The 13,764-nt window shown below is 43.1% G+C and overlaps 1 protein-coding gene across 1 annotated transcript in view; it reads left to right on the top strand.

Moving 5' to 3' along the window:
• Nucleotides 1-13,764, top strand: part of LOC128647499 (ATP-dependent RNA helicase DHX15-like) — a 45,105-nt gene that overhangs the window by 30,736 nt on the left and 605 nt on the right. The gene's annotated exons all lie outside the window — the stretch shown is intronic.

Below are 13,764 nucleotides of genomic sequence, written 5' to 3' on the forward strand. Positions count from 1 at the left end.
ATTCAGATATTTCAAATTTTAAATTTAAACTGGAAAACCTCCGTGTATTACTAGGGGAGGTGTTAGCGGCTCTGAATGATTGTAACACAGTTGCAATACCAGAGAAAATGTGTAGGTTGGATAAATATTTTGCGGTACCGACGAGTACTGAGGTTTTTCCTATACCTAAGAGACTTACTGAAATTGTTACTAAGGAGTGGGATAGACCCGGTGTGCCGTTCTCACCCCCTCCGATATTTAGAAAAATGTTTCCAATAGACGCCACCACAAGGGACTTATGGCAAACGGTCCCTAAGGTGGAGGGAGCAGTTTCTACTTTAGCTAAGCGTACCACTATCCCGGTGGAGGATAGCTGTGCTTTTTCAGATCCAATGGATAAAAAGTTAGAGGGTTACCTTAAGAAAATGTTTGTTCAACAAGGTTTTATATTGCAACCCCTTGCATGCATTGCGCCGATCACGGCTGCAGCGGCATTCTGGATTGAGTCTCTGGAAGAGAACATTGGTTCAGCTACTCTGGACGACATTACGGACAGGCTTAGAGTCCTTAAACTAGCTAATTCATTCATTTCGGAGGCCGTAGTACATCTTACTAAACTTACGGCGAAGAATTCAGGATTCACCATTCAGGCACGCAGGGCGCTGTGGCTAAAATCCTGGTCAGCTGATGTTACTTCTAAGTCTAAATTGCTTAATATACCTTTCAAAGGGCAGACCTTATTCGGGCCCGGGTTGAAAGAGATTATCGCTGACATTACAGGAGGTAAAGGCCATGCCCTGCCTCAGGACAAAGCCAAGACTAGACAGTCTAGTTTTCGTTCCTTTCGTAATTTCAAAGCAGGAGCAGCATCAACTTCCTCTGCACCAAAACAGGAAGGAGCTGTTGCTCGCTACAGACAAGGCTGGAAACCTAACCAGTCCTGGAACAAGGGCAAGCAGACTAGGAAACCTGCTGCTGCCCCCAAAACAGCATGAATTGAGGGCCCCCGATCCGGGATCGGATCTAGTGGGGGGCAGACTTTCTCTCTTCGCCCAGGCTTGGGCAAGAGATGTTCAGGATCCCTGGGCGCTAGAGATAATATCTCAGGGATACCTTCTGGACTTCAAATACTCTCCTCCAAGAGAGAGATTTCATCTGTCAAGATTGTCAACAATCCAGACAAAGAAAGAGGCTTTTCTACGCTGCGTACAAGAGCTCTTGTTAATGGGAGTAATCCATCCAGTTCCACGATCGGAACAGGGGACAGGGGTTTTACTCAAATCTGTTTGTGGTTCCCAAAAAAGAGGGAACTTTCAGACCAATCCTGGACTTAAAGATCCTAAACAAATTCCTAAGAGTTCCATCGTTCAAGATGGAGACTATTCGGACAATTTTACCTATGATCCAAGAGGGTCAGTACATGACCACTGTAGATTTAAAAGATGCTTACCTGCACATACCGATTCACAAAGATCATTACCGGTACCTAAGGTTTGCCTTCCTAGACAGGCATTACCAGTTTGTGGCTCTTCCATTCGGATTGGCTACAGCGCCAAGAATCTTCACAAAGGTTCTGGGTGCTCTTCTGGCGGTACTAAGACCGCGGGGAATCTCGGTAGCTCCATACCTAGACGACATTCTGATACAAGCTTCAAGCTTTCAAACTGCCACATCTCATACAGAGTTAGTGCTGGCATTTCTAAGGTCACATGGATGGAAGGTGAACGAAAAGAAAAGTTCACTCGTTCCACTCACAAGAGTTCCCTTCCTGGGGACTCTTATAGATTCTGTAGAAATGAAGATTTACCTGACAGAGGACAGGCTATCAAGACTTCAAAGTGCTTGCCGCACTCTTCATTCCATTCAACACCCGTCAGTGGCTCAATGTATGGAGGTAATCGGCTTAATGGTAGCGGCAATGGACATAGTACCCTTTGCACGCTTACACCTCAGACCACTGCAACTGTGCATGCTAGGTCAGTGGAATGGGGATTACTCAGACTTATCCCCTTCTCTGAATCTGGATCAAGAGACCAGAAATTCTCTTCTATGGTGGCTTTCTCGACCACACCTGTCCAGGGGAATGCCATTCAGCAGACCAGACTGGACAATTGTAACAACAGACGCCAGCCTTCTAGGTTGGGGTGCCGTCTAGAATTCCCTGAAGGCTCAGGGACTATGGAGTCAGGAGGAGAGTCTCCTGCCAATAAACATTCTGGAATTGAGAGCAGTTCTCAATGCCCTCCTGGCTTGGCCCCAGTTGACAACTCGGGGGTTCATCAGGTTTCAGTCGGACAACATCACGACTGTAGCTTACATCAACCATCAGGGAGGGACAAGAAGCTCCCTAGCTATGATGGAAGTATCAAAGATAATTCGCTGGGCAGAGTCTCACTCTTGCCACCTGTCAGCAATCCACATCCCGGGAGTGGAGAACTGGGAGGCGGATTTCTTAAGTCGTCAGACTTTTCATCCGGGGGAGTGGGAACTTCATCCGGAGGTCTTTGCCCAAATACTTCGACGTTGGGGCAAACCAGAGATAGATCTCATGGCGTCTCGACAGAACGCCAAGCTTCCTCGTTACGGGTCCAGATCCAGGGATCCAGGAGCAGTCCTGATAGATGCTCTGACAGCACCTTGGGACTTCAGGATGGCTTACGTGTTTCCACCCTTCCCGTTGCTTCCTCGATTGATAGCCAGAATCAAACAAGAGAGAGCATCAGTGATTCTAATAGCACCTGCGTGGCCACGCAGGACTTGGTATGCAGACCTGGTGGACATGTCATCCTGTCCGCCTTGGTCTCTACCTCTGAAACAGGACCTTCTGATACAGGGTCCCTTCAAACATCAAAATCTAACTTCTCTGAAGCTGACTGCTTGGAAATTGAACGCTTAATTTTATCAAGACGTGGGTTTTCTGAGTCCGTTATTAGTACCTTAATACAGACTAGGAAACCTGTTACCAGAAAGATTTACCATAAGATATGGCGTAAATACCTACATTGGTGTGAATCCAAAGGTTACTCTTGGAGTAAGGTTAGGATTCCTAGGATATTGTCTTTTCTACAAGAAGGTTTAGAAAAGGGTTTTTCTGCTAGTTCGTTAAAGGGACAGATCTCAGCTCTGTCCATTCTGTTACACAAACGTCTGTCAGAAGTTCCTGACGTCCAGGCTTTTTGTCAGGCTTTGGCCAGGATTAAGCCTGTGTTTAAAACTGTTGCTCCACCATGGAGTTTAAACCTTGTTCTTAATGTTTTACAGGGCGTTCCGTTTGAACCCCTTCATTCCATTGATATAAAGTTGTTATCTTGGAAAGTTCTATTTTTAATGGCTATTTCCTCGGCTCGAAGAGTCTCTGAATTATCAGCCTTACATTGTGATTCTCCTTATTTGATTTTTCATTCGGATAAGGTAGTCCTGCGTACTAAACCTGGGTTCTTACCTAAGGTAGTTACTAACAGGAATATCAATCAAGAGATTGTTGTTCCTTCTTTATGCCCAAATCCTCCTTCAAAGAAGGAACGTCTACTGCACAACCTGGATGTAGTCCGGGCTCTAAAATTTTACTTGCAGGCAACTAAGGAATTCCGACAAACGTCTTCTCTGTTTGTCATTTACTCTGGGCAGAGGAGAGGTCAAAAAGCTTCCGCTACCTCTCTTTCTTTTTGGCTTCGTAGCATAATTTCTTTAGCTTATGAGACTGCTGGACAGCAGCCCCCTGAAAGAATTACAGCTCATTCTACTAGAGCTGTGGCTTCCACTTGGGCCTTCAAGAACGAGGCCTCTGTTGAACAGATTTGCAAGGCTGCAACTTGGTCTTCGCTTCATACTTTTTCCAAATTTTACAAATTTGACACCTTTGCTTCATCGGAGGCTATTTTTGGGAGAAAGGTTCTTCAGGCAGTGGTTCCTTCTGTATAAAGAGTCTGCCTATCCCTCCCGTCGTCCGTGTACTTTTGCTTTGGTATTGGTATCCCAGAAGTAATGATGACCCGTGGACTGATCACACTTAACAGGAGAAAACATAATTTATGCTTACCTGATAAATTCCTTTCTTCTGTAGTGTGATCAGTCCACGGCCCGCCCTGTTTTTAAGGCAGGTAAATATTTTTTAATTTATACTCCAGTCACCACTTCACCCTTGGCTTTTCCTTTCTCGTTGGTCCTTGGTCGAATGACTGGGAGTGACGTAGAGGGGAGGAGCTATATGCAGCTCTGCTGGGTGAATCCTCTTGCACTTCCTGTAGGGGAGCAGTTAATATCCCAGAAGTAATGATGACCCGTGGACTGATCACACTACAGAAGAAAGGAATTTATCAGGTAAGCATAAATTATGTTTTTTTTAAAATTCCATATACCTTTTTTTTTAAAACGAAATTACGCATTTACAGGCATAGTATTCTGTTTCAAGGAAGAATGGAAAAGAAAATCTATATGTAAGGTACCGGTGTTCTGTCGAGAACTGCAATTTGAAAAATGCAATCTGACGTCACTTCCAGCAGCAGATTACATTAATTGCCTCCATTGCACATGCGAGCGCGCACCCAAGATTATCTGAAAAGAGGCGGACCCTTGGGGAGAATTTACGGAATTCTACAATAAAAGCCAGTGCGCATGCAGAATTTTTTTATGACGCTAATAAAAGCCAGAGCCTTGAGAAGTACTGTTTGAGTGCTCCAAGAACAGCTAGTGCGCATGCATGCATTTTCAGAAACCTAACACATAATTTTTAAACACATTAAAAGCACAGCAAGTATCCACGTATTTGATTTCCTTATTGTAACTGTGTAATTTGAGTAAAATTAGCTCAAAACATGGAGGTTTGCAAAAACGAAGTAGCTTAGAGAAATAAACATTATCATTGATAATAAATATTGTGTGTACTCAGCGGTTTCGCAGCTGAATATTCTAACAAGCGAAAACTTAGTCAGCTCGGCCTGAGGGTAAAGCTTGTGAGAAACAGGCGGGCACGGTGTTTACACGTTTAAATATTGTCAGGTTTCTGAAAATGCGCTCATGCGCACCATCTGTTCTTGGAGCACTCGATCAGTTCTTCTCAACGGTCTGGCTCTTTATAGGGTCATACAAAATTCTGCATGCACACTGGCTTTTATTGCAGAATTCGATAAATTCTCCCTAAGGGTCTGCCTCTTTTCAGATTAATAATCTCGGGTGCGCGCTCACTCGCATCCGCAATGGAGGCAATTAGTGTAATCTGCTGCCGGAAGTGATGTCAGATTGCAGTTTTCGATGAATTGCAGTTCTCGACAGAACACTGGCAGACAACTGCCAGTACCAAAGATGGCCGTCTTTAGTGGTAGAGTTAGAGCTCAGCTATATACATTAATGGGCGTAAATCAATATCTTGGGTTGTCAATAAAATAAAAAAAAATAAAAATTTTTTAACTATTTTGGGCATGTTCTTTTCTGAAATTCCTGGTGTTGAAGGTGTCAAAGGATCACTAAACACAGTAGAATACTATAAATCAATAAATGCATAATAAAAAGACAACACAAAAGCACTTGGTTTGAAATTCAAATGACTACTAGAATTTATTCCTAATGCATCATGTTGACAGCCATCAGCCAATTACAAAACACATACATTTATACTGCGAGTCTTGCACATACTCAGTAAAAGCTGGTGCCTCAAAGTGTGCATATAAAAAGATAAATAATTGAATTCGAAAGTTGATTAAAATTGTTCTGAGTGTGTCTTTTAACTCAATCACATTCTTTAATCTGGGTTATTTTGATACCAGACAATTCTGCTATTTAACGGTCTAGATGTATGTCGTATCCCAATATAGACTTGGATCACTTCTCTTGGACAACATTGGTGCACTAATCAACACAACTCAGTTTTGTAGACAAATATGTATTTTTTTTATCTATGTACTTTTTCTTTTTTCCCTTGGCCAAGAAATATTGCTCAAGAAAAGACAAAAGAAAGATATTGACTTTACCAGAATTACTTAATGGTATGGCAAGAAATTATTATGATTATGGTCAGTGTAGGTAAGCAATTCAGTGGAATTCACTTTCAAAACACTATTTGCCTCAGGGTATTATCATAACAACCTTTATGTGATTATCTTATGGTAAGCCTTAGAGCTTTTTTTATACAAATTATTCTAAGCAGATCAGTGTGTGTGTTATGGGATTGTTTTTGGTAGCATGAAAGTGGTCCACTCCTACAGTCGGCAAAGCATTAATAACCATAATCTGATAAGAGTGCCTAATGAGGTTAAAATTTTAAAACCGTAAAATCAAATAGACCTATGCCCCATAGGGCCTTGGCAGTGTATGCTTTATATATTTAAAGGGATATGAAACCCACATTTCTCCAACATAGGTGTGTCCGGTCCACGGCGTCATCCTTACTTGTGGGATATTCTCTTCCCCAACAGGAAATGGCAAAGAGCCCAGCAAAGCTGGTCACATGATCCCTCCTAGGCTCCGCCTTCCCCAGTCATTCTCTTTGCCGTTGCACAGGCAACATCTCCACGGAGATGTTTAAGAGTTTTTTGGTGTTTAAATGTAGTTTTATCCTTCAATCAAGAGTTTGTTATTTTAAAATAGTGCTGGTATGTACTATTTACTCTGAAACAGAAAAGAGATGAAGATTTCTGTTTGTAAGAGGAAGATGATTTTAGCAACCGTTACTAAAATCGATGGCTGTTTCCACACAGGACTGTTGAGATGAAGTAACTTCAGTTGGGGGAAACAGTGTGCAGACTTTGCTACTTGAAGTATGACACATTTCTAACAAGACTTGGTAATGCTGGAAGCTGTCATTTTCCCTATGGGATCCGGTAAGCCATTTTATTATTAGGAATAAAGGGCTTCACAAGGGCTTTAAAGACTGGTAGACATTTTTCTGGGCTAAAACGATTACTTCATAAGCATTTTTAATAGTTTATAGCTTTGAGGAGTTATTTCTCCAACATAGGTGTGTCCGGTCCACGGCGTCATCCTTACTTGTGGGATATTCTCTTCCCCAACAGGAAATGGCAAAGAGCCCAGCAAAGCTGGTCACATGATCCCTCCTAGGCTCCGCCTACCCCAGTCATTCTCTTTGCCGTTGTACAGGCAACATCTCCACGGAGATGGCTTAGAGTTTTTTAGTGTTTAACTGTAGTTTTTCATTATTCAATCAAGAGTTTGTTATTTTCAAATAGTGCTGGTACGTACTATTTACTCAGAAACAGAAAAGAGATGAAGAATTCTGTTTGTATGAGGAAAATGATTTTAGCAACCGTAACTAAAATCCATGGCTGTTCCACACAGGACTGTTGAGAGCAATTAACTTCAGTTGGGGGAACAGTTTGCAGTCCCTTGCTGCTTGAGGTATGACACATTCTAACAAGACGATGTAATGCTGGAAGCTGTCATTTTCCCTATGGGATCCGGTAAGCCATGTTTATTACGATTGTAAATAAGGGCTTCACAAGGGCTTATTTAGACTGTAGACTTTTTTTGGGCTAAATCGATTGATATTAACACTTATTTAGCCTTGAGGAATCATTTATTCTGGGTATTTTGATATAATAATATCGGCAGGCACTGTTTTAGACACCTTATTCTTTAGGGGCTTTCCCAAAGCATAGGCAGAGTCTCATTTTCGCGCCGGTGTTGCGCACTTGTTTTTGAGAGGCATGGCATGCAGTCTCATGTGAGAGGAGCTCTGATACTTATAAAAGACTTCTGAAGGCGTCATTTGGTATCGTATTCCCCTTTGGGTTTGGTTGGGTCTCAGCAAAGCAGATACCAGGGACTGTAAAGGGGTTAAAGCTTTAAACGGCTCCGGTTCCGTTATTTTAAGGGTTAAAGCTTCCAAAATTGGTGTGCAATATTTTCAAGGCTTTAAGACACTGTGGTGAAAATTTGGTGAATTTTGAACAATTCCTTCATGTTTTTTCGCAATTGCAGTAATAAAGTGTGTTCAGTTTAAAATTTAAAGCGACAGTAACGGTTTTATTTTAAAACGTTTTTTGTACTTTCTTATCAAGTTTATGCCTGTTTAACATGTCTGAACTACCAGATAGACTGTGTTCTGAATGTGGGGAAGCCAGAATTCCTATTCATTTAAATAAATGTGATTTATGTGATAATGACAATGATGCCCAAGATGATTCCTCAAGTGAGGGGAGTAAGCATGGTACTGCATCATTCCCTCCTTCGTCTACACGAGTCTTGCCCACTCAGGAGGCCCCTAGTACATCTAGCGCGCCAATACTCCTTACTATGCAACAATTAACGGCTGTAATGGATAATTCTGTCAAAAACATTTTAGCCAAAATGAACCCTTGTCAGCGTAAGCGTGGATGCTCTGTTTTAGTTACTGAAGAGCATGACGACGCTGATATTAATATCTCTGAAGGGCCCCTAACCCAATCTGAGGGGGCCAGGGAGGTTTTGTCTGAGGGAGAAATTACTGATTTAGGGAACATTTCTCAGCAGGCTGAATCTGATGTGATTACATTTAAATTTAAATTGGAACATCTCCGCATTTTGCTTAAGGAGGTATTATCCACTCTGGATGATTGTGAAAATTTGGTCATCCCAGAGAAACTATGTAAAATGGACAAGTTCCTAGAGGTGCCGGGGCTCCCAGAAGCTTTTCCTATACCCAAGCGGGTGGCGGACATTGTTAATAAAGAATGGGAAAGGCCCGGTATTCCTTTCGTCCCTCCCCCCATATTTAAAAAATTGTTTCCTATGGTCGACCCCAGAAAGGACTTATGGCAGTCAGTCCCCAAGGTCGAGGGAGCGGTTTCTACTTTAAACAAACGCACCACTATTCCCATAGAGGATAGTTGTGCTTTCAAAGATCCTATGGATAAAAAATTAGAAGGTTTGCTTAAAAAGATGTTTGTTCAGCAGGGTTACCTTCTACAACCCATTTCATGCATTGTCCCTGTCACTACAGCCGCATATTTCTGGTTTGATGAACTGATTAAGGTGCTCGATAGTGACTCTCCTCCTTATGAGGAGATTATGGACAGAGTCAATGCCCTCAAATTGGCTAATTCTTTCACTCTAGACGCCTCTTTGCAATTGGCTAAGTTAGCGGCTAAGAATTCTGGGTTTGCTATTGTGGCGCGCAGAGCGCTTTGGTTGAAATCTTGGTCGGCTGATGCGTCTTCCAAGAACAAGCTACTAAACATTCCTTTCAAGGGGAAAACGCTGTTTGGTCCTGACTTGAAAGAGATTATCTCTGATATCACTGGGGGTAAGGGCCACGCCCTTCCTCAGGATCGGCCTTTCAAGGCTAAAAATAGACCTAATTTTCGTCCCTTTCGTTAAAACGTACCAGCCCAAGGTGCTACGTCCTCTAAGCAAGAGGGTAATACTTCTCAGGCCAAGCCAGCTTGGAGACCAATGCAAGGCTGGAACAAGGGAAAGCAGGCCAAGAAACCTGCCACTGCTACCAAGACAGCATGAAATATTGGCCCCCGATCCGGGACCGGATCTGGTGGGGGGCAGACTCTCTCTCTTCGCTCAGGCTTGGGCAAGAGATGTTCTGGATCCTTGGGCGCTAGAAATAGTCTCCCAGGGTTATCTTCTGGAATTCAAGGGACTTCCCCCAAGGGGGAGGTTCCACAGGTCTCAGTTGTCTTCAGACCACATAAAAAGACAGGCGTTCTTACATTGTGTAGAAGACCTGTTAAAAATGGGAGTGATTCATCCTGTTCCATTAAGAGAACAAGGGATGGGGTTCTACTCCAATCTGTTCATAGTTCCCAAAAAAGAGGGAACGTTCAGACCAATCCTAGATCTCAAGATCTTAAACAAATTTCTCAAGGTCCCATCGTTCAAGATGGAAACCATTCGAACTATCCTTCCTTCCATCCAGGAAGGTCAATTCATGACCACGGTGGATTTAAAGGATGCGTATCTACATATTCCTATCCACAAGGAACATCATCGGTTCCTAAGGTTTGCATTCCTGGACAAACATTACCAGTTCGTGGCGCTTCCTTTCGGATTAGCCACTGCTCCAAGGATTTTCACAAAGGTACTAGGGTCCCTTCTAGAGGTGCTAAGACCAAGGGGCATTGCAGTAGTACCCTACCTGGACGACATTCTGATTCAAGCGTCGTCCCTCCCTCGAGCAAAGGCTCACACGGACATCGTCCTGGCCTTTCTCAGATCTCACGGCTGGAAAGTGAACGTGGAAAAGAGTTCTCTATCCCCGTCAACAAGGGTTCCCTTCTTGGGAACAATTATAGACTCCTCAGAAATGAGGATTTTTCTAACAGAGGCCAGAATAACAAAGCTTCTGGACTCTTGTCGGATACTCCATTCCGTTCCTCTTCCTTCCGTAGCTCAGTGCATGGAAGTGATCGGGTTGATGGTAGCGGCAATGGACATAGTTCCTTTTGCGCGCATTCATCTAAGACCATTACAACTGTGCATGCTCAGTCAGTGGAATGGGGACTATACAGACTTGTCTCCAAAGATACAAGTAAATCAGAGGACCAGAGACTCACTCCGTTGGTGGCTGTCCCTGGACAACCTGTCACAAGGGATGACATTCCGCAGACCAGAGTGGGTCATTGTCACGACCGACGCCAGTCTGACGGGCTGGGGCGCGGTCTGGGGATCCCTGAAAGCTCAGGGTCTTTGGTCTCGGGAAGAATCTCTTCTACCGATAAATATTCTGGAACTGAGAGCGATATTCAATGCTCTCAAGGCTTGGCCTCAGCTAGCGAGGACCAAGTTCATACGGTTTCAATCAGACAACATGACGACTGTTGCGTACATCAACCATCAGGGGGGTACAAGGAGTTCCCTAGCGATGGAGGAAGTGACCAAGATTATTCTATGGGCGGAGTCTCACTCCTGCCACCTGTCTGCTATCCACATCCCGGGAGTGGAAAATTGGGAAGCGGATTTTCTGAGTCGTCAGACATTGCATCCGGGGGGTGGGAACTCCATCCGGAAATCTTTGCCCTAGTCACTCAGCTGTGGGGCATTCCAGACATGGATCTAATGGCCTCTCGTCAGAACTTCAAAGTTCCCTGTTACGGGTCCAGATCCAGGGATCCCAAGGCGGCTCTAGTGGATGCACTAGTAGCACCTTGGACCTTCAAACTAGCTTATGTGTTTCCGCCGTTTCCTCTCATTCCCAGGCTGGTAGCCAGGATCAATCAGGAGAGGGCGTCGGTGATCTTGATAGCTCCTGCGTGGCCACGCAGGACTTGGTATGCAGATCTGGTGAATATGTCATCGGCTCCACCTTGGAAGCTACCTTTGAGACGAGACCTTCTTGTTCAGGGTCCGTTCGAACATCCGAATCTGGTTTCACTCCAGCTGACTGCCTGGAGATTGAACGCTTGATTTTATCGAAGCGAGGTTTCTCAGATTCTGTTATCGATACTCTTGTTCAGGCCAGAAAGTCTGTAACTAGAAAGATTTACCACAAAATTTGGAAAAAATATATCTGTTGGTGTGAATCTAAAGGATTCCCTTGGGACAAGGTTAAGATTCCTAGGATTCTATCCTTCCTTCAAGAAGGATTGGAAAAAGGATTATCGGCAAGTTCCCTGAAGGGACAGATTTCTGCCTTGTCGGTGTTACTTCACAAAAAGCTGGCAGCTGTGCCAGATGTTCAAGCCTTTGTTCAGGCTCTGGTTAGAATCAAGCCTGTTTACAAACCTTTGACTCCTCCTTGGAGTCTCAACTTAGTTCTTTCAGTTCTTCAGGGGGTTCCGTTTGAACCCTTACATTCCGTTGATATTAAGTTATTATCTTGGAAAGTTTTGTTTTTAGTTGCAATTTCTTCTGCTAGAAGAGTTTCAGAATTATCTGCTCTGCAGTGCTCTCCTCCTTATCTGGTGTTCCATGCAGATAAGGTGGTTTTACGTACTAAACCTGGTTTTCTTCCAAAAGTTGTTTCTAACAAAAACATTAACCAGGAGATTATCGTACCTTCTCTGTGCCCGAATCCAGTTTCAAAGAAGGAACGTTTGTTACACAATTTGGATGTTGTTCGCGCTCTAAAATTCTATTTAGATGCTACAAAGGATTTTAGACAAACATCTTCCTTGTTTGTTGTTTATTCAGGTAAAAGGAGAGGTCAAAAAGCAACTTCTACCTCTCTCTCGTTTTGGATCAAAAGCATCATCAGATTGGCTTACGAGACTGCCGGACGGCAGCCTCCCGAAAGAATCACAGCTCATTCCACTAGGGCTGTGGCTTCCACATGGGCCTTCAAGAACGAGGCTTCTGTTGATCAGATATGTAGGGCAGCGACTTGGTCTTCACTGCACACTTTTACCAAATTTTACAAGTTTGATACTTTTGCTTCTTCTGAGGCTATTTTTGGGAGAAAGGTTTTGCAAGCCGTGGTGCCTTCCATTTAGGTGACCTGATTTGCTCCCTCCCTTCATCCGTGTCCTAAAGCTTTGGTATTGGTTCCCACAAGTAAGGATGACGCCGTGGACCGGACACACCTATGTTGGAGAAAACAGAATTTATGTTTACCTGATAAATTTCTTTCTCCAACGGTGTGTCCGGTCCACGGCCCGCCCTGGTTTTTTTAATCAGGTCTGATAATTTATTTTCTTTAACTACAGTCACCACGGTACCATATGGTTTCTCCTATGCTAATATTCCTCCTTAACGTCGGTCGAATGACTGGGGTAGGCGGAGCCTAGGAGGGATCATGTGACCAGCTTTGCTGGGCTCTTTGCCATTTCCTGTTGGGGAAGAGAATATCCCACAAGTAAGGATGACGCCGTGGACCGGACACACCGTTGGAGAAAGAAATTTATCAGGTAAACATAAATTCTGTTTTTTTCTTTCATGATTCACATAGTGCATGCAATTTAAGCAACTTTCTAATTTAATCCTATTAATTTTTTTTCCGTTCTCTTGCCATCTTTATTTGAAAAAGCAGGAATCCGCTAAGGAGCCGGCCCATTTTTGCTTCAACACCCTATATAGCACTTGCTGATTGGTGGCTACATGTAACAACCATTCAGCAAGCGCAACCCAGGTTCTGTACCAAAAATGAACTGGCTCCTAAGTTTACATTCTTGCTTTTCAAATAAAGATAGCAAGTGAATGGAGGGCTACTGGGGCATGCTGCATGATTTAAAGGCAAATAATGAATTGTTTTCATATTCCCTGCACTCCTTGTAGAGGTTTTTTTTTTTTTTTTTGAGGAATAAATGTACCCAATGACCTTTTTGTGTGGCTTGTTGGTGATTGGGGCACAGAAACAGCCTCTCCCTGTCAATCATCAATTTGTTCCCCAGATACACTGAGTTTATCTGCATTGTAACAGTGATCATCAGCAAATTAAGAGGGAGTATTTTAACCCTTCATTCAAAATCCTGCTCTTTCAGATAAAACAGAGTATTACTTGAACTGGCACAAAAATAATCTTTTAGGCGTACAGGTGTCATCAGGTAATTGGATTACAGCATTAAAATTCATACATGTCTTGGTACCCACACCATACAGAGAAGCATGTGACACATGATTTGAAAGAAGTGCTCTTTGCAATTTTAATTGAGAGGTTTCTTTTAACTGAAGGAAGTTACAGCTGACTGTAACCACAGACAGACCTCTACACAACAAAATGTAATTGTTGAATTATTATTGTTCTCTGCATTTTTATACCTAATGTAACACTGCTGTGTGATATGTTGTCTCTATGCACCACAAATGATTTGGCTACTAGAAGCCTTAAAGGGAAACTGTACCCAAATTTTCTCTTTTGTGATTCAGATACAGCATGCAATTTTAAGCAACTTTCTAATTTACTACTAT

Source organism: Bombina bombina, chromosome 2 (genome assembly GCF_027579735.1).
Source record: "Bombina bombina isolate aBomBom1 chromosome 2, aBomBom1.pri, whole genome shotgun sequence".
Lineage (NCBI taxonomy): Eukaryota > Metazoa > Chordata > Amphibia > Anura > Bombinatoridae > Bombina > Bombina bombina.